Consider the following 25,797-nt stretch of genomic DNA (forward strand, 5'->3'; position numbering starts at 1 on the left):
CATATTAGCCACGGATTCCCCTCTCCTCCCTCCTCCCACCCCCCAGCCCTCCCCCCCCCCAATCCACTCCCCACTCCCACCTCCTCCAAGGTTAGGTCTCCCCTGGGGAGTCAGCCAAGCCTGGCAGACTCAGCCAAGGCAGGTCCAGTCCCCTCCTCCCTACACCAAGGCTGAGCAAAGTGTCTCAGCATAGGCCCCAGGCTCCAAAAACTCAGCCCATGCAACAAGGACAGGTCCCAACTCCACTGCCTAGGAGCCTCCCAAAAAGGCATTTTCTTAATAGAGTTCCCCTCCTCTCAGATGACTTTAGCTTGTGTCAAGTTGATGTAAAATTATCCATCACAGTTGCCTCTTGTCAACATGACAGAAATATATCACTGTTAAGCAACAACCTTTCCTTTCTTGTTCATTCTCAAGATAACACATTAATATCAACATCACAATATTAAACATTTTACAAACTTTAAAAGCCCTATAGTCTTCACAAACTAAAACACTTTAAAACTCAGTCTCTCAATTGTGGTCTTTTCTAGAATAAAAAATAAGTTAAACACTTCCTTACTTCAAGATGGAAAAACTAGGGTGCAGTCACAATCCTATCAAAGCAAAAGCAAATTCTAGCAGTTTAAATCACTCAATGTTCAATATCTGGCTTTCACTCGTAATCTTTTAGGCTGGGCACTTCTCAAGCTCTGCCCTCTGCGGCACATACATAGCTTGTCTTCTAGGCTCCTTTGGTTCTACTGCTTGCTATATATTCTCTCTCTCTCTCTCTCTCTCTCTCTCTCTCTCTCTCTCTCTCTCTCTCTCTCTCTCTCTCTCTCATACACTAAAGAATCTGAGGTTTTTCTATTGACAGAAAAGGGTAACTTTGAGCCAGAAATACCATATAACACAAAGAATAAATGAAAGGGAGGAAAATGTGAAAATGAAGATACAAGCCAACAATATAAAGTAAAACTTAAAATACTCCAGCTGATGAAAATTTCTCTCATAGAGGGAGGGAAAAGAAGGAAGGTACTGAAATAAATTTTCCCAATAGAGTGTCACTGAGTATATCAACCACACTCCAGGGCAGGCCCCATGACCAGTAGTTCACCAACACAAAAATGACTGCATGTTTTTATTTGTTGGTGCGTGTGTGTGTGTGTGTGTGTGTGTGTGTGTGTGTGTGTGTGTATGGGGAGGTATGTGTGTGGACTTTTTGTCTTGCTTTGTTTCGTAGTTTGTCTTATTTTTCATTTGATTGTTTGTTTGTTGTTTTGTTTTCTTCTTGTGTTTGATTTTTTTAAAGAGAAAGAACATGGTTTATTGGGTAGGGAGTTGGGATGATCCTGGAGGAGTTGAGGGGAGGGGAAATGTGATAAAAATATATTGTACGCCACAATCTTAAAATAATAATTAAAAAGAAAATATAAAAATTACCTACTTAAAAGAAGTATGGGGGGAAAGTAAATATTTTTAATTAAGTAAAAATTTAAAATATATTACTTTGAAAACTCTGTGTGTGTGTGTGTGTGTGTGTGTGTGTGTGTGTGTGTGTGTGTGTATGAGTGTATTATGCAGCTGTGGAGGTTAGAGGACATCTTATAGTCATTTCTTTCCTTCAGGCTGCTATTTCTAGGAGATCAAAGATGTTTGGCATGTTTGGCAACAAGTAACTTCACCCATTGACTCCTCTGTCCATCCCCATTTTACATAATAGGTGATGACTGAACTAAGGAAAGAAACACAAGAAAAAGACATTAACCAAAAACCGGTAAGGGATCGATTATAAATCTGCTAGAACAAATATGAAACATGTGTCTGTGATGATTGTGGAGCACCGTTGAGAGAAAGGAACTAGTTGTCAAAGGCGTGAAGACAGTGATGAAGGAGTCGGATGAGAGCCATGACTCTGTACTGTACTGGGACTGGAGAGTCAATTTGGTCTGATCTATGTAAAGATGGTCATTGTAGTCATATATGTGCAATTTACATATATGCACGAACAACTTTCTCATCTGTCAGAACTCTGAGAAATGCAAGCTAACCGCAGATTTGAAATCCTGTTTCTATGCATCATCGTCGACATAGAGGTACATAGTGTTGATGTGGAAATGATATCCAAGGAATAGAGCATGGAAATTAGATGAACTTCAAATAATTTGTAGTGTGGGGAAAGAAAGGCAAACTCCAAAATGAATAGAACATTTCAAAACAATACAGGGCTAGAAACAACTTGGTCAATGAAAAATAAATAACATACCAATTAAAATTACATAAGCATTCAAGACTCAATACTGACATGAACAGGTGTCATGTAATGTCAGCTATGTTTGGCAAAAATGAATATTTTGCATCTAATACTTAAGAACCATTAGTCAAACACATAATGAGGGACAAAGACATTCTATATGACAGTTGGCCTGGAGGACATCAATGTAATGTATTACATGTGAAAGAAATAAAATGCATTGTCATATATAGATTTTAGAATAAGAAAAGGCATTAGTGCACAGTTGGTAAAATCTAAACAAGATACTCAGATTATATAATTCTATGGTATCAGTGTTATTTTTTGTAAATGTACAGTAACTACATGAAGGTATATGCTGTTTTTAGAGATATTCTGAACATACATTCATGCTGATTTAGACTTAAAGGGGTACTTAAATATAAAGCATGAAACTTACTTCCAAAAGTATGAAGATAACAAAACACAGTCTCTTTGGGAAACTATAACAGAAGAACACAGACTGAGAAATTCATCAAAAAATAGAAATTTCAGCACTTGGGAGGCAGAGGCAGGCAGATCTCTGTGAGTCTGAGGCCAGCCTAGTCTACAAAGTGAGTTCCAGGAAAGGTGCAAAGCTACACAGAGTAACCCTGTCTCAAAAAACAAACAAAAAAAAATAGAAATTTATTTCTCATGAATTTAGAATTAAGAAGACCAAATACTATTTGTGGCTGATCAGGGCCTACCTGAATTCTGCATACCCTGAGAGGAAGGAATACTGTACTGACAGGTGTGAGGGAGAACCAAGTGTGACAATTATTGCAGAAGTTCTTTTATTAAGACCTTAAATCTCAGGGTATAGTCTTCATAGACTATCAGCCTCCTAAAGACCTCACCTATTCATGCTGTTGCAATGGCAGTTACCTTTTGGAAAGGGACAAATATTCAAACCATAGCAGCCAGATGGATGGGTGGTATGTAAGATATGTAAGTAAGTGGGCAGATAGATAGACAGGCAGATGGATAAATATACAAAATAGATAGGTAATATAGATAAATAGATAATTGCCAAGTAGATAAAAGAAAAGTAGAATGATAGATATAGAAAATAGATGATCTATAGATAGATGATGTAAATTGTGTATATATACATATATATATATATATATATATATATATATATATATATGTATGTAAAATTGGAAGTAGATAGAAAGAAGCTAAAGGTATTGACACAAGGATTTAAAGAGGATACTCTAGAATTTACTGACATGAAATAAAATCTTCAAAATTAGAAAATATATTCAAGACAAATATAAGAGACTATTTCCCAAGAGTGATTACATGGTTGCTTAAACAGACATGTCTCAGAGAGAGAAATAAGTCATGTAGGCCTTGGCAATGTCTGACACACACACATGCAATTACAATCACTGAAAGAAAAGGTGCCATGAATTTGATGAAGGACAGGGTGGGTTTGGAATGAGAAAAAGGAAGAAAGGTGTTATTATATTATCTTGAAAATAAAATAAAAGTAAATTAGTGGGTTCATTGAGGTAGTGGACTAAAGAGAGACTGGAAGAGTTCTTCCATAGAATTCAAATATGTTCTTTAACAGGGTCAGAAAATTGTTTTACAGGATACATAGCTTTCAAATCAGAGATCTGTCAAACTTAGTACACATTCCAGGAGTTCTAGCCAGTAGTCATACAAATGCTAAGTCAGATACAAAAGTGGATAGTAAACAGCTACTAAAAGAGAACAGAGATAACTCAAGATACCCTTGATTTCATGACCAGCAATACTGTGTCTCTTCAAAATCATACTGTGCCAATCAGTCAAGACTGAAGGATCTATAAGCTTTTGAATAGAGAGGTAGGGTTTTTAGGAACTTCTAAGTTAATATATGCATGACAATAATATTAACATTTCAATAGTTTTCTTATATATTCCCTAACTTCTCTGTTTTATCTTAATTTGAAGCTTATTTCAAGCATATAAAATGTTTTAAAATGTTATTATTAATAATGATGAAAAGCTCAAATAATGACTACTGTAAATCAAGTCTCCAGTGTGACATTCTCTCATTGTCTCTTAATTATGAAGTTTCAGCCTTGCACTGTAATTAGATAATTGTATTTTGGTTAAAATTATTTTCATTTTTGATTTATGTGTATTTGTATGTTTCTCTGTAAATATATGCCACCTATACTCAGGGGCCTGCATATTCCTGAAAAGTATTACATCCTCTGTAACTAGAATTACAGGTTATTGTGAGATGGCTCATGAGGGTCCTGGGCATCAAATTTTAATTCTCCAGAAAACAGGCAGCACTCTTAACTGCTGAGTCAATGTTTCATCCCAGACCATTATGTTTCTTTGCTCAAAAGGGCTATGATAATAGAACAAACCACAACTAGTCTGACTTTTATTTTTTTTTTTAAATTTATGCAGGCACTGAAACCTGGCATCAGGGAAAGCAGGATCTTTAACACAAAATTGTCACTGAAGTTAAAATGCTTCTATATTTCACAAATAAAATCTTAGAAATGAGGACAGCAAAGCCAGGTGAGAGAAAAGGGGCAGAGAGGACACAGCTGCCTATCTGGTAAGGGGAGGAAATGTCTCTGTGGATTATGGAGACCCAGGAAAACAAAGGCTTCATTTAGTGGATGGCTATATGCACGCTTACAGTGCTTGTAATTGGGGATGATTATGGTTAATGACTCTAGAAATGTGTACTTTCAAACCAGCAGGACAGTGTAATTTGTATCAACCTATTCAGTATCTCTTTAGGCAGTTTGCCTGGTTTAAACTCAGCCCAGCATTGGCTGCAGAGAGAGCCTCTGGACGCCTCACTGCTGGCTCATATTTTATGGTCTGTCCCACTACCCAGCCTGTCAGTATGTTCCCAGGTGAATAAAACCACTCAAGTTTTCCTATCAGTTTGATGGCTCAGGACACCATTAGTGTTTAACCTAACAAGACTCAGATTTTTATAAAGTCCAAGGAATGTGGGATTCTAATGCATAAAAGGGGGAAAAACCATTTATCTGTCTATAATTCTTTCTGATTAGGTGATAGTCAACAGCTGCCAGACTTTTCGGTGCAAGGAAGATGTTTTACATTCCAGTACACCATGAGGCACAATAGTCTGTGATGACTCTTGAAAGATAATTAGTTAATATAAAACATGTCCAGTTTCCATTTCTCCAACAGGAGGAAACCGCCTAAAGCAAAATCGATTGTGGAATCAATTCAAGGATATAGATCATCATTAAAAACCAGCTAAATAGTCAAAGATGGAATTTGGGACCCCACAAAATTAAGAATCATAACCATGTATTTCTTCTATAATGTGCACTGACACGTGCTTCTTCACAAATATGAAAGCATGGTATATCAGAGACCACAAACAAGAAGAAAAATAAGTGAAGACTAAGGGTCAAGATAATTATAGTTTGGGAGTAAGAATTATGATTTGTTCCATAGTCCAGTTATGTCTTTATGCCTCATGTGAGAAAAGGCAAATCCATCCATATCATCAGTGTGAGAAACCACATTTCAACCTAATTTTCAACAGTGATAACAGTAGGGTGAGGCAGTGAAGCAAGGTTAACTTGACATATGGTGGTCTCAATGCTAGGTAAATGATGCTGAGGATGCTTGACCCATATAGGAACAGTGATGTTTGGGTGACATGTAAGAATAAGCATCAGAGAAATGTGACTATCGCCAGCTGGGACTTTCTGGGGCAAGTCTTCTAAATTTTAAGTGCTTATAAATTTATAGCATTATCTTACAAATATTTACCCATATACAATGCAGTTTCAAGTCTATGATGTACACCTCACAGAAAATTTTGGCCAACGTTCCATTCCTGAAATAAAAACAACAACAAAAGCCACCACCAACAACAAAAAAATATTTGAATTGGAAAATGTGATTGTTTGGTTACAAATATATATTTGAATGTCAGATTGGTTGAATTGAGAACCATCTAGAAGACTCATATGGCACATCTCTGGGAATGTCTGTGCTGAAATGCACAGGGAAGACTAATTAAGTATGGATGACCTGGCATGAATGTGGGTGGTATTATTCTACATGATGACTGTCCAGAAGATAGAGGAGAAATCCACCTGCATAGGAACTTTCTGTATGTGTGTCCATGCCTCCAGGAGGAGAGCTGCCCCAATCCGACATTCTCTCCTGACCATGATGGAGGCAAAATAAATACTTCATTTTTAAAGTTGTTTTTCTCAAGTCTTGTGTTAGCAGACATGAAAAATTAACCACAAAAATTATTGCTGTAAAAGTAATTACTTTGACCAAACATGAACATATGGCCTTTAAACTTCTGGAACTGGTTGAAAGAAGGAATTTGGAAACATTTACAAAATCGGACTGTAAAACATTACAATGCTAAAAAAAAAACAAAACAAAACAAAACAAAAAAACCTTCCTGGATACTTGAGTGAATATTCAAAAGAACAGACTGTAATAGGAATATGAACAATGAAGTCCAAACTCATGAAATTTCAGAGGGGAACTCTACTGGGAACTGAGTTAGGAAAATATACACTACCCGATTACAGACAACCTGTCTCCCTTTTCTCCTTAGTGATCATTTTATGAGAGTTTGAATTTAAAAGTAATGGAATTCTTAATCTTACAGAGGAATAGTTAAGGCAGCCTAGCATTCAGGATCTTATCTGAATATTGCAGGAAAAGATCCACATATAAAGCTGTGACCATGGAATGTGGACACAGAAGAGATTAACCACTAAAACAAAGCCAATACTTTGAACTAAAATAATAGGCAATGTGCTTTGAGGCTGCTAGATAATTTCGGCTTGTTTATTCTACTACACTGTCCAGGATTTAAAGGAGGAAACTCATTTGACAGACTTTGGACTAAGAAGAGAATTCCCGATTACTTTAATCGCAGGGTCATGTGATCAGTCATGTACGCTGCTGCACCGACAGTGCAGGGGGCTGCCTCCTGTTCAAGTCAGCAGATGTTTTTTGTGCTGTGTATATTATAATGGTTTTGCAGACAAGAAAAATGTAAGAGGTAGAAAATCCCATGTTTCACATTTCTGTTTCCACCTAGATGCCAAAAGAAGGGTTGGAGAGACCAGGAAACACGTATAGATCAGCCTCTAAGACTATAACTTGTGACATCATAAGGGTGAAGCAGTAGAGATCCAGTAGACACCCAGATGTTAAGGGATGCCAGTAATATAAAACATCTGTCAGGGGGACATAAAAAATGAGTGGACTCTGTCCATTCTCCTTCTTTCTGCTTTCTGACCATCATAATAAGAGCATCTCACTGTACCATTTTTTTTTCCCACTACAATGGACTGAAGCCACAGAACTTATGAGCCAAAATACATTATTCCTATCTTAAACTGTTTCAATTAGATATTTTGTCATATCAAATAAAAATTCATTAAAATAAATTGAGAATAATTGAATACATGTTGGTTAGCATGGAAATAGTTGTATTTCTTGTGTGAAAATAAGAAAAATGCATTTAGTAAAATGATTCATTGACTTCAGGATTTAGTAGTTCTACTAATTAGCTAAAAAAATCATCTTTTATAGGCATGTGTAATGCTAATGTACCTTTTCAATTTCTTTATGCCATATTCTTAAAACAAATAATTTTAATGAAAACATGAAATAAAAGCCTGGCGGTGGTGGTGCACGCCTTTAATCCCAACACTCGGGAGGCAGAGGTAGGCAGATCTCTGTGAGTTCGAGGCCAGCCTGGTCTACAGAGTGAGATCCAGGAAAGGCGCAAAGCTACACAGAGAAACCCTGTCTCGAAAAAACAAAAACAAAAACAACAACAACAAAAACAAAACAAAACAAAACAAAACAAAAACAAACAAAAAAAAAACAAAGAAATAAATATGAAAGGACACTGTATCATTCAGCTGTCTATCACCATGACACAAACAGTTTGGATTATAGTTTTGATAACTCTTTTCATAGTCTGCTGGATCCACTTCCTGCTGACTGCTGTGATCAACCAAAATTATATGAAATATGCTGAACAAAACTGTTTACCCTATCAAAAGCCAGAGAGCAAAGACGGCAAGAAGAGAACAAGATGCACACAAAGTATTGAATGGTAGAAAGACTGAGAGAGTGTGAATCAATTCAAAGTATTTCACAACAGTACCTATGAAGATGGGCTAGGGGAGAAGAGCCCTCAAATTGGGTGGGGGGGAGTATTAGAGAATTCCTATAAAATTATATTAGAAAATGAAAGTCAGATCTCAATGTTTTAAGTGTTAAAAGATGACAAATCATATTGCTATACTCCAATAATTCTGTATTTTATTTTATATTCTATGACATGGATTTTCTGCTATGTCTCCCAAAGGATCATGGGGTTAAATCTTGGTCCCCAGGGCAGCTGTATTTAGAGGTGATGGATTTTAAGAGGTGGTGCTTTGGAGTATCTTGTGACGTTGACAAGTTCCTGGGAATTTCCGAGCAGACAAAGTATAAGGAAATAGAAGGGGGAAGCTTTTCAGGATGCATCCCCAGAGTCATAGTCTTAGTCTTTCCTCCCATAGCCACTGCACAGAGCTGGGGCTTGTAGATGTAGCCTAGATTTCTGTAAAACACTCCTGTCACGTGATTGGACATTTTTTGGTTTCCTTGTTTCTGGGTGTAAATATATTTTTAAAAAAATCCTTTAATAGTAAAAGACAAAAGGTCTGAGCTATGGCTGGGGGTCACATGGGTCTATGGTCCTACCACAGCCAAGGATGGCATCTGTTACCGTCCAAGGCCAGAAGGATGTCCAGGGTCTGTACTGCCACCTGGGACCATGTTGCTGTCCTACAGCCGTGCTGCTGGTGGGGCTATGCTGATCTGAGTGGCCTGAACTGTCTGTCACCCAGGGCATAGTGACGTCTGGGTTCAAGCTGCTCCTGATGGCCATGACTGGGTCCGTGGCCCTGCTACAGCTGGGGTCTGTGTTGAGGTCCGTTGTCGTGTTACTATAGGAGCCCATGTGAACCATATGGTAAACCATTGTTGAAGGACAAGGGCCTTGGTGACCTGGTCCCAGCACTCATAGGAGAGCTGGCTCCCACATTTCGGAAAGCCAGCCCTACACCTCACACCGTCATGGGAGAGCTGGCTTCAATGCTCGCCTGAGGGGAATGATCCCAGTAGCCCAGACTAACCAACTCAGCTGCCACTTAGACACACATCCAGAGCTTTGAGTTGGTACTCCTCAGCATCCACCCCATCTATGACCTGCTAGAGTGCATGAAGGGACTGGTCTTGTAGAACCATAGATATAGGATCTCCATGATTCAGTGAAACAGAAGGATATTCAAGAAGAGTTTTAATGAGGGTCCAGTATTGATGGTGTACCAGAAGTTAGAGGCCTTCAACCTGAGCAGAAACTCATCACACAATGAATATTTGTGAGTAGAGCTTTTTTTACAAAAGAGTAGACTGCATGATACATTGTAGCTACCTATGCCACTAAGACAAATGAAGAGGTAATAGAAAGGTGGGACAGATGGAGTGAAGTGTTGTTTGTTTGCTTTTCTTTTTTCTTTTGGTCTTTGTTTTTTTAATTAATATTTTTATTTATTATTATTTTTTATTTTTATTTCTCTTTAAATTTCCCTTTGAGGGAGGCTGCAAGGGTGAAAGGCAGACATGGAGGGACTGGGAAATGAGTGCGATTGGGGAGCATGATGTGAAATCCCCAAAGAAACACTAAAAAAATTATGTCTAAAACATTCTTTAATAAACCAGCTTTAATGTTTTCATGAGATGGGATGGATTTTGTAAGTCAAAATCTAAAAATTTTGCTTAATATGGTCTACAGAGTGAGTACCAGAACAGCCAGGGCTACAGAAAGAAACTCTGTCTTGAAAAACAAAAGGAAAAAAAATTTGCTAAATAGAACACAAATGTGATCGTCTAGGTCTTGCAGTCTTTTGGCTCCTCGGTCTCCCATTATGTTCTCTCAGCATTAAGTGTAGGTGTGGGCTTGATATATTAGGTGAGGATGGACATTGGATAGGCAGTTGCTCTTTGCATGTTGATCAGTTGTGGATTTCTATAATGGTCTCTGACTGCCACAATAAGATGCTTCTGTAATGAGTCGGGAGAGCTACACTTGTCTGTGGGTAGAAGAGGAAGTATTTAGAATGTAGTTAGAAACTATACTGGTTCAGGATAGTGGTAGCAGTAGGCTGTCTTCTAAGATCCATGACCTCACCACTCATGGGTAGTTAGTTAGATTTATGGGACCATGTGTAAATTCCAAAATAAAGCTTTTTTTTTTTTCCGTATGTTTAGACTTCGTTCCTCAGCTGGATGCACTATTTCATAGTTAAGCTATGTCAGCTTCACCGTCCTCCTTGGTGATGGAAGGGAGGAGACTTCTTTTGTTTTTATAATAACTTTTTCTTTTTTCTTCTTAGGTGTCTCATTAATAACCACCCCACTGAATGACTAAGCTACAACATTCAGGTCACAAGAACATCTGTACCAGCAATTTCTAGTGTGATGTGATTAACTAGAATGAGGTGCTTTTCCCAAAAAGATGACTGAATCACAGTGACAAGAGCCTCATCAAATGATCTGCTCTTTCAAGGAGTGCTCATTTGGACATCACTCAAATCACATACTTTTGTCTCAGTTAACTGAGAACTGGGTTTCTTTTCTTTTAGACATTTGTCCCCCTTCGCTTTCTCATACTAGGAATTGAACCCCAGTGTGTTGCCTACTAGGCAAGAGCCTTAAACCTGAACTACAGCCCTAATCTTTGTAACCTTTTTCTGCTGAAATAAAGTTTGACTGTGTTGTTCAGGCTGTCCATGAACTACTTGTGACACTGGCAGCTTAAAAGTTCCCGATTCTCTTGCTGCTGTCGGCTAGCTGACACCACAAATCTTAACCATCACAACTAAAAATAGTGAGTTTTCTATGAAAATACCCTGTATTACAATATCTCTCTTTTGAACATTTTTCTATTGTCTTCCTTAGGTCAGTATGCCCTGCTTCCCACACTAGAGGGAGGAAAATGGAACACTTCCGACTTCTCTCTGGAACCTACCCTGCTAACTTCTATACTCCAGTGTCTCTTGAAATTATGTTTTAGAAAATTCATCAATAACTGTAGTTTCTTAAAGGTACATTTTGAATATAAATGTATAGCTGTAGGTTTTTTCTGGTGACTTCATAATTTTTTCAAAGCATTCTAATGACCATCAAACATTGACAAGATAAATATTACTACTTACCATCCAAAAGTATTCTGGATTCACCATTCTGTTTTGAAATTTGTAATCCATCAATATTATTCAGTATTTAGTGTTATACTGATCTGGAGCCAAAACAACTAACCACCTTGTCTTTAATTATTCCCCTTATGAAAAGTCATTGTGAGATTTCAAGATAATATAGGCACTTTCTTTACATTATTCTTTCTCTGTAAAATATTCTTGGGATATCACTAGGACTAACAGATACATTTTTGACAATCTGTATGATCAAAAGTAATTGTAATAGGTTAGAATAGAGGCAGCCACCCTTGGTCTTTTATTATTTATGGCACCCTGGGTGCTTACAATAAGGAGAATTGAAATGTTAACCGCATTAATAACATTGTAAGAGTGGAATTCTGTGATGTATGTGTCTGAAGAGGCCAACGCACATCTATCAAGCCCCTATGTAGACACTGACTCAACATAAAAGGTCAGACCGGCTAGATGAAATATGTATTTCTCAAGCATTTGGAACAGCTCCTATTCTGTTCTGCATTTACAGTATGTGATACTATGTGTGATGTTGTGAAGACACACAAACTTAGTAAGTTAAACACCAGATGCTCTGGGAAATTTCCAGTCTGCTACAAGGAACACAATAAACAAGGTGTCAGTGTTGCTTTTTCCAGATGTTTTTACTGTAAAGACAGGAAAGGAAGTGAGGAGAGGGTGGTGTTAAATAGACACTAAGTCATATGATGCTTCCTTGATACTACTTCAAACTGAGTACATCCCACAGCAGGAATATCTTATAAAAAAGAATGAGACTAAATTGCCAGAACATACTTCTCTAGGGAAATGACCCTTTTTCCTTAATGGCAACTGTTTGACACATTCAACAGTGTTGCTTGCTAAAAAAAAAAAAAGCTTTTTAATTGTGCTCTGAGGCCGGCATTAAGTGCCCTGTTACTGTGGCTGCCAGTATGATTCTACTTATGGAGGGTGGGCAGGGGTCAGACTTGTCCATGCCACAGAAGCATTGGAAAGAGATGCTTTCTCAAGAATGTATACTTTAATTTATAGCTTTTAAACAATAGATCTTTCCTCACTGACTTAATTCAGGTTAGATAATATATTCTGTAGATCAAGGGCAATGTTGGTCACTTTTTCAATAAAAAGACTTAAACATTGGAATCCAAGGAAGTGATGGGCACTCAGAATTGGATATAGAAAAAGTAGTTCTTTTTGTCTCATAATTTTTATTTTAAAATGTAATTGAATTTCCTAATCACCTCAAAATAAATGTTAGAGATAAGAGTGAATCAGAAAAAATATTGATCAATTTCTCTCTCTCTTTTTTTTTTCACAAGAAAGCCTAAAAAGTTAGTTCTAACAATGCTGAAATGGCTTTTTTCACAATTGTGTGCAGTAAGTATATAACAAACCCTTGAGTATAATTCTAAAAGGATGCCTGAGTCAAAGGATCTCCACAGAAACAAAACCAACTATGTAAGACAGACAAAGAGAGAGGGAGAAAGAAAGATTGAAGAACAGAAACAAATGGAAGGCTGGTCTACTGGAGACTGGAGCAGAATTGGCGTTTGAGAGTAGAAGTAAACTGGGAGTAGAATTTCTCCATTCTTAGGTGACTGTTTGTTTTTCTCTTATTTGTCTTTTAAAGGTCTTCAGCTATTAGAGATATGCCAATACACTCAAAGTCTAGGAGGTTGACTGTTGATCTACCTGGCAATAGTGGCTGGAGAAAGATCAGTGGTTAAAAGCACTACCCCACAAGTGAAAGAACAGAAATTTGGGTACAAGCACACAAGTACCAGTGATATCCCATAGGTACACACACATACACACTCACACACATACACACACACACCATGCCCGTATATCTCACAGACATAGAGACTAGTATTTCTTACAGACATACAGACACATATGTTCACAAACTCATGTTCTCATAAATCTCACAAATATACACATATGCATGTGTCTCTCATGGAATTGTAGACACAAACACACAACACATTAACAGTACTGTTTAACAAAACACTGGACACAATGTTTTGGCCAATTGACATATAAAAACAGCGCACAAATATATTGTGTCTGCCCTCACCAACTTCTTCAAAGTAGGCATGGCTTTCAGACATTGAGAGTAATGCCAATCCATCCATTCCTGAATCCTTCTATGTGATATCATTCTAACTTCTTTTTATATCCAATATTCCCTTATCAATTTATTTTCACTTTCTCATTTCTTGCACACAGGGTATAAAACATGCATAATTACTCTCCATTTATTTTTCACAAGAAAAAAATATTATTTAACAATTCACTCAACAATTGTGAATCTCTGGAATAAGCTGAGTATTCCTTCATGCATACCATCTTACCTTCACCCACTTCTTCCAGCCTCCTTAACATTAAGGGTTTTTTTGTTTGTTTGTTTGTTTTGGTTTTTCGAGACAGGGTTTCTCTGTGAAGCTTTGTGCCTTTCCTGGAAGTCACTCTGTAGCCCAGGATGACCTCATATTTACAGAGATCCAGCTGGTTCTGCATCCCGAGTGCTGGAATTAAAGGCGTGCGCTGCCGCCGCCACCTGGCTCAAAATTAAGTATGTATGCATTTGAAAATGTGTGTTTGGGGGGGGACATGTATGAGTGTTCACCTGTATATTTCTCTCCAGCTGAGATGTGTTTTTTTTTTTTCAGTTTAGTTTCAAGCATAACATGTTTCAAAGCTCAGAGCCAGCTAATATACCTGGATCTCAAAGCATTACAAGTAGATACAACTCCTGGCAGAGTTAAAGCTGAACAGATCAGGAGGCAAGGTTCAAAATGGTCACTACACGTCATAGTTAGCCAAAGGGTAGGTTGTCTTTAATCCGAGACAAGTGGCAATGTCCTATCTCCTAGAGGGTCTACTAATATCTGAAAAAGAGATTGTGAGTCCTCACATCTCCATTCTGCACTGAATCTGATGACCATACATCCCCAAAAGCAAATATTTAGAAAAATACTGTGTTTTATCTTTGGCACAGCACATTCCTCTACAGAGCAAGCCTCAAAAAAAGATATACACTCTGAGTAGTCATCCTGTTAAAAGAACAGTCTGCCTACCAGTAAACCATATTGAAACCAGTGATTATTAATCATTTCTTAATTCTGTCACAGTTTTTAGATAACTGTATCAGATTTTTTATAGAGACTGAAATTAATGAATAGTTATGAAGGTGCATTTCTGGGCAAGTAGCCAGAGGGGGCACTAGGTAACCTCAGAAGCACACTTTGTATGATGTGTGACATCACCTTAACCTTTATTTCTGCCTTTCTTTGTACTTTGTTCATTTGCTTTTCGCTGCCTGACATTTATTACATTTTTCTCCCTCCCTTCCATGTCTATATTTAGCTAAAAGTTATCTTGAACAGGTCCTCTAACCCTGGTAAACATAATTTTTTCCCTATAACCGAGAAGTGAACTCCACCCCCAGCTATGAGCTCATAATTTTGTCATGTAATTCTGTTTTCCAAGAGCCAAGATACCCTTGATTGAAACCATCTGCTTGTTCATTGTTCATATATAAGTATTTCTCAAACCAGAACTCATGGGAAGATGAATTGATGACAACACTCTTTCTGTTCCCACTCTTTCATCATCTGACCCAGAGAACTGCAAGGCTTAGAGTGCTATTCATCTCAGATGTCTCAGTAAGAGAGTTCTATGCGAAATTCTGCATTGATATGTCTCTGGGAAGATAACAAGACTCCCTGCTTGCAGTGATACATTTAGTTCTTTCAGTCATAATGAGTGAGACACCAAACAATGTTCCTAATTTCTTCATCCATAGCACAGAGTCTTTTGAATTACTTCATTCCTAGCCTTTCCCTGTGAAAGTTGTTTAGAAAGAATGATGATGCTTAGGTTCTGAGGGGACCAAATTCCCACCATTTTAAAGAATAGTTCAACCTATACCAAAGTCTTTCAAACTGTTTCCTGATTTCTCATTTTTCCACATATGAGTCTGTGTCATGTTACAAATTGTGTAATATAAAGAAGAGTTCATCCAAATAGAGCTGCACTGACCTGGTTTCCAATGCTAACACTGCAAATAATTTTGTGATATTGAGAGTGTATTTAACTGTCCAAAGAATTTTATGTGTAGATGTAACCAACCGTCTTATTAAATAAGAAACACAGAGCCGATTCAGAGAAGAAAGCCAAGAGGTCAGAGCTAAGAGCCTCACCCTTCCTGCTTCAGCGATCCTCTTCAGCCAAGAGAGCTCTCCGAAAAGGGACCTAAATCCTGTGTGTATGTCTTTATATAGTCTAGCTGTTCTGCGTTCTCATTGGTTGTAAACCCAAACACATGACTGCCTCGTCATTGCCTGTCCGTAGAGACTTCCAGGTCTTCTATGGTTGGTATTGAGATTAAAGGCGTGTGTCTCCAATGCTGGCTGTATCCTTTTACACACAGAGATCTACCTAGCTCTGTCTACCAAGTGCTGGGATTAAAGGCGTGTGCCACCACCGCCACGCTCTTGCTATGGCTCTAATAACTCTGACCCCCGGGCAACTTTATTTATTAACATACAATTAAAATCACATTTCAGTACAAGTAAAATACCACCATATTTATGTCTTCTGGAAAACTAGTGTAACACAGTAGTGGTTTTATAGTATTAGGGTGTCAGTTGATGTTTAAAGTGGAATTGATCTTTCCTCTTTCATGTAAATAAGATATGAAATGATATTTGGAAGAAAGGTTCATTGAGTTTTTAAAAGTGAACACATTGTTTTCTGTTTACTTTGTCATTTAAAAAGACAGCATTTCACAATGATGTTAAACTAAATTGTATGTTATCCATGAACACCCTAGAAGTTGTAAAAATGTTATTCATTGAAAACCCTTCAAGAGCTATGGTGGTGTGAGTAATATTTAAACTATTGCTATTCTGAAGTAATAATGTAGAACAAGATACTGAGCCATCCACAGTCTTCATTGGTGATAAGTATAATTGTATATAACTGTAAGATGCACAGAGATGAATATTTGATGAATACATTATTGAATACAAATTTCTTTATAAATGCTATACTGTGCAAATATTTATGTAAATTAACTATTTGTGTTGAATGAGCTTTGTGTTGTAAATGTGTTTCACTTGTAAAAAGGCTTGGTAATTTTACAGGTCTGTGGTTTTACTGTTTTCCTTAATAAGGAAATTAAAATTAACCATTTCTTCATTATAATAATGTTAATTAGCTCCTAATTCTAAATAGTATTTGAAGCGGTAGCAGATATTCTTGGGAATTTTTGATTTCTGGACAAATTATGTGGTATAAATGCAATGACCTTTAGAAAACCTACTTTTGCTAGGATATAATTTATTACTTTGTTTTCTTCCTTTTTAAAATTTTAAACTTTATTATTTAACAATTGCAAATTAAAAAAATCACACATTGAAATTAAAAGGCTAGAAACTATACAACTCAATAAACTTCTATACAGTTTAAGTAGCCAATAAGAACACAGTCTGTGGAGCTTAACATTGGATTTTACACTTTCACTGTTGAATACATTTTTGATACATGTATCCACCACAAATAAACAAAGGCCAATGACAAACTGGAAAGGAAACCAACTTTCTATCCTTTTCATAATTCTTGTGCATTACCTGCAACTAGTCCTTCCTCCATAGTACTGAAACTTCCTTTTTCTCCTTCCATTTTATACTGCATCCATATGTATGCTTGTTTCTATCTATGCATACATTATGGGCTAGATTCCACATATAAGGAAGAACATGTGGTGTTTCTCTTTTTTAGATTCTATAACCTTGCATAATATAATACATTCTAAATCACCCATTTTCCCGAAAATATTGTGACTTCCTTGTTCTTTTACAGCTGAATAGTATTCACAAATATACATATATACCCACATACCCACACACATGCACATATGAACAAACACACGCACACACACACACACACACACACACACACACACACACACACACACACACATTTCATTATCTGTTTATTTGTTGATTAATAACCAGGTTTGATTGCAATTCTGTGTATAGTGACAAGGAAGCAACTAACATAGGGTGCAGATCTTTCTATGGTAGGACATGGAGTTATCTGGAGATATGCCCAACAGTGAAATAGGGTGATTTGATATCTCTTGGTTGATCTCAGTCTGCGGGGAAGGCTTTGCCCTGGAGAAGATGGGAATGGGGGGCGGGCTGGGGGGAAGGTGAGGGGGGTGGGAGAGGGGAGAACAAGGGAATCCGTGGCTGATATGTAGAACTGAATTGTATTGCAAAATAAAAATTAAAAAAACAAAACAACAAAAAAAAAGAAATATCCAAACTGGTTTCCACACAGACTGTATGAATTTCTTTTCTCACCAATAGTGAATGAGGGTTCCTTTCTCCTAACATCCTCTTTAACATATGCTTTCAAATTTATTGATGATAGCCACTCTGACTGGAATGTATTCAGTTCATTTGCCAATTTTATTTTTTTAGTATTTAACTGTTGGCGAATCTTTGTAAGTTTTGGATATTAGCCCATTGTCTGCAGTGTAGCTGAAGAGATTTTCTCCCATTCTGTAGACTGTCTGTTTGCTCTGCTGATTGTGTCCTGTGCTATACAGAAACATTTTGCTATTATACATCCTCATTTGTTGATACTTGAGGTTAGTTCCTGGCCACTGGTGTTCTATTCACAAAGCTCTTGACTACCTTAGTATTGTGAAGGATATCCCCCATGTTTTCCCCATTGAAATTCCAGCTTATCAGGCATTAAGTTTGGGATCTATTTTAAATTGATTCAGTGTAAGATGAAAGATAATAATATAAATTCATTCTTCTGCTGGTCGAATCCAGGTTTTCCAGTACCATTTCCTAAATGGTCTAACTTTTTTCTGAAGTATATTTTAGCTTTCTTTGTCAAAAAAAAAAAATGAAATGGTTCAGGGTGATTTTTTTCTGTGAGATTTTGTTTCCTAGAAATTTCAGAAGCTACACCCATAAAGTCTCTTAACCTGAGTGTCTAAGCATGAACTGAGCAAGTATAACAATAGACATGCTGTAATAGATGGGGGCAAGACCATGAAGTATCAACCATGAACAGAAAACTACAGACAACTAAGAAATGCTGAAAGCAAGTATTTTGTTGAGATTTTTTTTTCACATGTAAGTTCAACAAAGTAATTGCTGTATAGTTTTCTTTTTGTGAAAATTTATTTACTTTGTTTTGGTATTAATATATTACTGACTTCTTAGTACAAGGGGAAAAGCTTAGTCCTAACTCACCTTGACATGCTTTGTTGGCATCCATGGGAGCCCTGCCCCTTTCTAAATAGAAACAGAGGAGTGAATGGGAGGACAGAAGGGAGGAGGGGGATGGGAATGGGAGGAGAGTCAGGAGAGGAAACTGTGGTAGGGAAGTATAATAAATGAAAAAGTTCATTAATAAAAAGAAAAAATATATTGTTGACTTCATAAATTGATCTCAGTAGTCTTCCATAATTTTCTATTTCGTAGAGTAAATTAGGAAGTTTTGGCTGAGGTCTTCCTTGAAAGTTAGTAGAATTCAGCAGTTAATCCATCTGCTTCTGGGATTGTCTTTGAGAGAAAGATTTTAATAACAGTTATAATCTCATGCTTGTAGTGGGTCTATTCATATCATTAGGGCTTAATGTTGGTAGATAATATACATTTAAAAATACTTTAATTTCTTCTGGGTTATCCGACTTTTCAGAGTATAAATTTTTATAGTCAACTGGGCGGTGGTGGCGCACGCCTTTAATCCCAGCACTTGGGAGGCAGAGGCAGGCGGATCTCTGTGAGTTCGAGGCCAGCCTGGTCTACAGGGCAAGATCTAGGAAAGACGCAAAGCTGCACAGAAAAAAACCTGTCTTAAAAATGAAAAAAAATTTTTCAGAGTCATTTATCATGATTTCCAGTGTTTTCTTGGAGCTGTTGCAATGAGATCCCTTTGCTCTCTAATCTTATTAATTTTTTTTCTCCTTCCTCTTTCTCTCAAACTAACTCAGGATTTGCCCATCTAATGAACTTTATCACAGAACCAGATCTTTGATTTTGTGTATGGTTCTTTTAATTTCTTTTCATTGATTTGTTCCCAATCTTTATTCATTTTTGATATTGTCTGTATTTGTTAATGGCTACTTGTTGTTTTTCAAGAGTATTAAGGCCTGTTGTTATATTGCTTATTTAATATCACTGAGATTTTTAGATATGGGCACTTATTGGTATAAACTTTTTTCTCAAGACCTTCTTGGCTATGTACTGGAAGTTGTGATAGGATGTGTTTTTGTAATAACTTGTTGCTGGGCTGTTTTTATTCACTCTCTAATTTCTTTCTTCATATTTTCTAAAAATAAGTAACATAGTTTTTCTACTGTGCTCAGTACAAGCAAAACAGAGTGAAAAATATTCACTGCCTTTTGGGATTTTACCACGTCATAAAGGAGACGGATTGATTAGAACAAAATGGTAGCATCATTTCACAGATGATCCTTCTGGATGTAGAGGATATCCCAGACATTAAGCTGATGCCAAAAACCATGGATAACACAAACCTTAGAGATAAATGTTTCCTCTTATGAATGAATAACTATCATAAAATTTAATCTGTAAGTTAGACATATTAAAAGAGTAACAGTAAATAATAATAAAATAAAGCAAAGTAGCATGGTATCTTGAAATATATTCATGACCTTATTCTCTAAAAAATGTCCTATTTTACTGTGCATTTTCGTGTTATGATGATAACAGACATTGATGATAAGAGACTGGATGAGTCCTCCAGTCTTCTCCAATATGACACATTCCCCTGTCAATCAGAGTACAGTCTCTGTTTATGGGTTCCACCCACAAATTGCTGCTTTTTCATATTACTAAGCACTCATCTCATGCTAATAACTCTCACTGATTGAAATGCAACAAAATAGTCAGGGTCTAGTTTTTTTTTTTTTTACATTCTCATAGAAAATATCTTTTTTAAAAAAATTGTAGATCTTGGTAAACTCAGGGAAAAGAGCTGTTTGTTTCTTTTTGACAAATGAAAGTAATCATCATTACTACTCTTATCCTTTGAGATTCACAAATATCATATCAATAAACCCAATAGCTGAGTTGTTTTCTAGGTAAAGAATGGTCTAAAGTGCATCTAATGTGAATAGTAGGTGGGATATAGCAATACAGTGTAAGCATTTATGATGCCTCTCAGAGCAATGTAAACTGTTTATTTCTAGAAAATTTCTCTCAATATTTTTAGGATCATAGTTCACAGTGATTAACTAAAAACATGTAGAGAGCAAAACTGCAGCTAAATTGAGACTACTGTGCTTCTTATATTTTCAGGTCTCAACATGCACGGCAGAGAAAAGTAAAGAGAGATTTACAACCGAGGAAAGTGTAGGATGCCGTCAGTGAAGATAGATTTTTAATGAACTTCTGGAAGATCGAGATAGATGAACGATTACATAATTAATCATAGGTCATAAAGATATAAATCTAGAACACGTGAAAAGGGAGTTTAACTGATGAAGCCTATACTTCCCCAGTTAAACCCCAAAGGATAACAGAAAAGGAAGTGGCAGATTTTTGGAGGACCAGAGACGTAAATGGATTCAAGAACAAGATGGTAAGTGAGACATTTGTAAGGGACAATAAATTACTCCTATCTCTTCCTACAAACTCATTGTTGGTAACATTCAACACTGGAAAATATTATTCCAAGTTGTATAAAGTTGTAAAATAAAGCGGCCATCGTAAGTGACTATGAGTGAAGTCTGCCTTGCAGTGTGATGAATGTGTCCCTGAGCACAAGTCACCTCATGGTTTCTTACTTGAAGCAATCCCTTCTAAATATAAAGTCACTCTTCTTTGTCTCTATTATTAAATATTGACTAGCTACAATGATTTCTCAGCTCAAGAAACCACTGCAAGATACAGAATAAAAATGTAGGCAATCTAAACAGAAACTAATGGTGTCGAGATAGTCTTAATTTAGGAAACCAAATAACTTTTAAAGTTTTTAATGAGAATATTCAGATAAATTTTAAGGCAGAGGCAAGCAGATCTCTGTGAGTTCGAGGCCAGCCTGGTCTACAGATTTCCAGGACAGCCAGGGTTGTTACACAGGGAAAGCCTGTCTTGAAAAATAATCAAACAAGTAGATTGCTGCTTGCCCACCAGATTGGCCAAAAAAAAAAAAAAAAAGAAAGAATAACAAAATTACTACTGCTAGAAGAAAGACTATTTGCTAACACTTCTAGTGGAAATGCACACAGTTACCAATATTTGGCAAAACAATCTAGCAGTATAAAATGTACACATTTGCCACAGCAATCCCCCAGGGAAACAGCAAAAAGAAGCAAGCACATCCAAGGAAGAAATCGTATTCAATTATTGGCCCAGTTTATATTGTACTGCGGTAGGGCCCAAGAATTTGCACACCCCCCCAACAACTAATAACTATGAATCTAAAATGTCAATAGCTCTAAGATTGAGAAACACTGCTCTGTATCTCTATGATTTGGGGTTTATATGACTCCATCATAATGGGCCAACAAATGCTTTAATCTCAAAAAAAAAGAAAACAATAAATAAAAAATTCCAGAAATAAAGTTTATGTGACTGAACCTATGCAGTATTCTGAACAGCATGAAAGAAATGAACAAAATTCCAAATCAGTAAAAAGGAACAAGAAAAATAAAACCTAAGAAATTCAGTCATGATTCAGCAGGATACTCAATAAGATGGGTAGAAGATAAATTTGAGGCATTTGTTCATTTAATTCAATGTTGGTGAAAACAAAGGTGTGTACAGAGAAAAGATCAGGGCAGGATAGCCAGCCTTTGACTGGCAGGATTTCTTGGCGACAAGAATGAAGAGAGCAGAGGTAAAATCATCCAAGATGGCCACCAAACATTTTATGGAACAGAGAAATGAATCTAACTATAAACACATGCATGCAATGTCTGCGGAGAGTAGAGGAGAGTGGTAGATTCCTTGGAACTAAAGGTACAGAAAGTCAGGTATGGGTGCTGGGAATCAAACCTGGGAAAGGAGTCAGCTGAGCAGTATCTCCAACCTGAATATGTTGTATATATTTGTATATAATGTAGTGACTATTAAACACATCCCTATTTTATACTCTGATTTATATTTATGTTACACTTGTGTAATGAATCTATAGGCAATTTATGGATATAATAATTTGGTTCTTAGTAAAGGAAGACAGTAAAGGTGAGTTGGAGGGAGGGAGCCAGCAGTGCTCATATCTTATACAATGTGTATCAGGATGTAATGTTTAAGGTTAATAGGATATAAATAATTACTCAAGTTTGCAGTTATAAACAAGACAGAGAATTTGAGAACTATGGGGTAATTAACAGGGAAGAAACAGTTTGGATACTTAGGCAATGAGTTAAAATCTTCATAATTTTGAATAATATAGTGATATGACATTTATAAACTGGATGAATGATAAAATTAAAATTTGTTGAACTCTATTTTTGTGGGTATTCATCTGATGAATTAATGTAAAAATTTAAAAACAATTTCTCTGTGGGTAGGAAAACTAAGAATGATGGATAATGAGACAATGTTAATGTTGCATATTGTTGAATTATTTGATAATACAAAAAATAGCAGTTTCACAAAAATCAAACAAAAGAAATACTCATAATATAAAAAATGATAGGATACAGATATTCGTGCTAGGGTTCATCAGAGTGCATTCAGACAGTTAGATTCAATTCTAATCATTCTCCTTATATCAAGTGTAATTAACCACTTAAAATGAAAGGTCATAGATTTGGGATATTAGTCTGGGAGATGTTAATGTAGCTCTCAAATGTATTAGGTTTCAGTATATATTTATGCATTGTTCAATGAAAGTTAATGAGGCTTAATGTTAACCTTCCTCCCTTATGATAATTTGTTTATCCTATTGTTAGTTAGCTATATTAGCATTTATTAAAACATATGGATGAATGTTTTGGGTGTTTAATTTAATTTTTAGTATTAATTTCCTTAATAATATCTATGTTCATATCATCTTTGCTTGATCTTATCTTGGAAGCTAAGTAGTACTGTGTTCAGCTAGAACTTGGATGAGATAAATGATAATAATGTTTTCATGAATAAAGTTGAGGAAATATTCAAATTTTAATGGAAAATAGTCTCTGGAGATGCATTTTGAGCATGTGGCCAATGCTTTGTTTAAATACTTCTGAGATCTTGCTCTGTTATTTTATTGATCACTTACAATGAGGTATTGATGTTACATAATCAAACATTTGCTACCCTGGAGACTTATGTAGAGAAACTACACATCTGAAATTTGATCTCCAAAGGTTCCAACTTGTCAAGTAATAGAGCATTGATGTAGAACACAGTTTTCATGTCAAGGGGAACAAAATACAGTTTGTTCTTGAGCCAAATATGAATAAGGAGGGCCTAGTCGTACAGATGCAGATTGCCCTAAAGAACATAGTTTAATGTGAAAACAATTTTGTGAAGATTTTAAAGTTACAGAATGAAATAAAGACAAACATCAAGTCATTTTTCATACGTTGATGGAAGCACTAGGTACAGTTTACAGCCAATCATGGACATTTCTGATTTAAATCTCAGATCCTTTTTAATGACATGGTTGGCTTCTGGCTTGGTGGAAGCTATTGTTAAGTTTAAACATTCCAACAATAGCCAAAAATAATAGGTTAGTGTGGTGATATATTGTGTACCCTAATAAAATTTGTCTGAAGATCAGAGAACAGAACAAACTACTAGATTAAACATAGAGGCCAGGCAGTGGTGTCACATAACTTTAATCCTAGCACTTGGGTGGCAGAGATCCATCTGGATCTCTGAGTTCAAAGCCACCCTGAACAATGTGAGATTGACTCGGTCTGGGAGAGAAAACACAGCCAGGCAGTGGTGGCACACACCTTTAATCCCAGTACCGGGAAGCACACACACCTTTAATCCTAGGAAGTGATGGCTGGGCAGAGAAGGAACTAAAGGCTTTTTGGCAGAAGTGTCCCTTTCAGCTAGAGAATGTTTTGGCTGGAGCCTTTTGGGTAAGGACTCAGAGGACTTCAGTCAGAGGATTCATGGTGAGGTGAGACATGGCAGTGGCTTGTTCCTTTGTCTCTGTGATCTTTCAGCATTTTCCCCAATATCTGGTACCAGGTTAAGGATCCTTTACTAGCTGTAAGTTACCCCCCCCCAAATTAAACCTCCTTTTTAACTATGTGGAGTTGCTTTAATAAATCCTCCAATATCACAGGGGTTGGTTACAGGATCTGGGAGAGGTGAGGTGCAGTCCAGCGGTGTTCTCTGGAGAACTCCGCTTGGTCTACCAATCAGCATCCATGCTCACCAGGAACAAAGAGAGCTGGCACATTAGGATCTTGGGTCTTAAGGGCTCCTGCCTTGACCCCGCCTCAGGGACAGGTCATAGGTAGGCGTGACAGTAACCAGAAGCCTCACTGGGGATAGTACTTCCAGGTCAAAGCTGGAACAGCTACCCACTACATGATAATGCTCTTAAAGGGATTGAAGATTGTCACGATAATTTGCCTCTGGATCTTCAATATTCCAGCTCTCTCCAATGACAGAGAGATATATAGTATATTGACCTTGCAGAAACTTGAACATGGGCAAGACATTATCCTAGAAACTTCAGTTCGTAGTGGTGATGTTTAATTTATATCTGAGCAAGTCATGTGTTAGATACCATATCAGCATGTTTAATGTTTACATTGTATTAAACTGTAAGCATTAGCAAAATCTTTTAGGAAACATTTAGTTTACAGTTGGGGAAGCAGATAATCATAGATGTATGGCTTGTTTAAGAGACTCGATAAACTGAAGATTAACAATGACAGAATTTCATGACAAAACGCTGGCTTCATGTGGGGCTGTGGTCAGGTATCTAAAACAATCGCCTTCTATCTTCCTTGAGTTATTACTAATTATACTATCAAATTCTATAAAGTTTAAACTTAGGATGCTTCTTTATAAGAATTACTGTAAGCTGGTAATACCCCGAACAATGAATCTCATCTAAAACAGAGCTTATTTTCAAATTTGAGTGCAGGAAAATAAAGATGCTTGAAAATAGCTGGCAAATAGGCATCTTTGCTGGCAAAATGAGTTTTTATACCGATATAATTACAAAAATATGTAATTTACCCTTTCAAGCAGAGAGAATAGCTGGAGGTTGGAGCACGGCCAACATGTTGAACATCTTGAAGAAGGG

The sequence above is a fragment of the Peromyscus eremicus genome, chromosome 19 (genome assembly GCF_949786415.1).
Source record: "Peromyscus eremicus chromosome 19, PerEre_H2_v1, whole genome shotgun sequence".
Taxonomy (NCBI): domain Eukaryota; kingdom Metazoa; phylum Chordata; class Mammalia; order Rodentia; family Cricetidae; genus Peromyscus; species Peromyscus eremicus.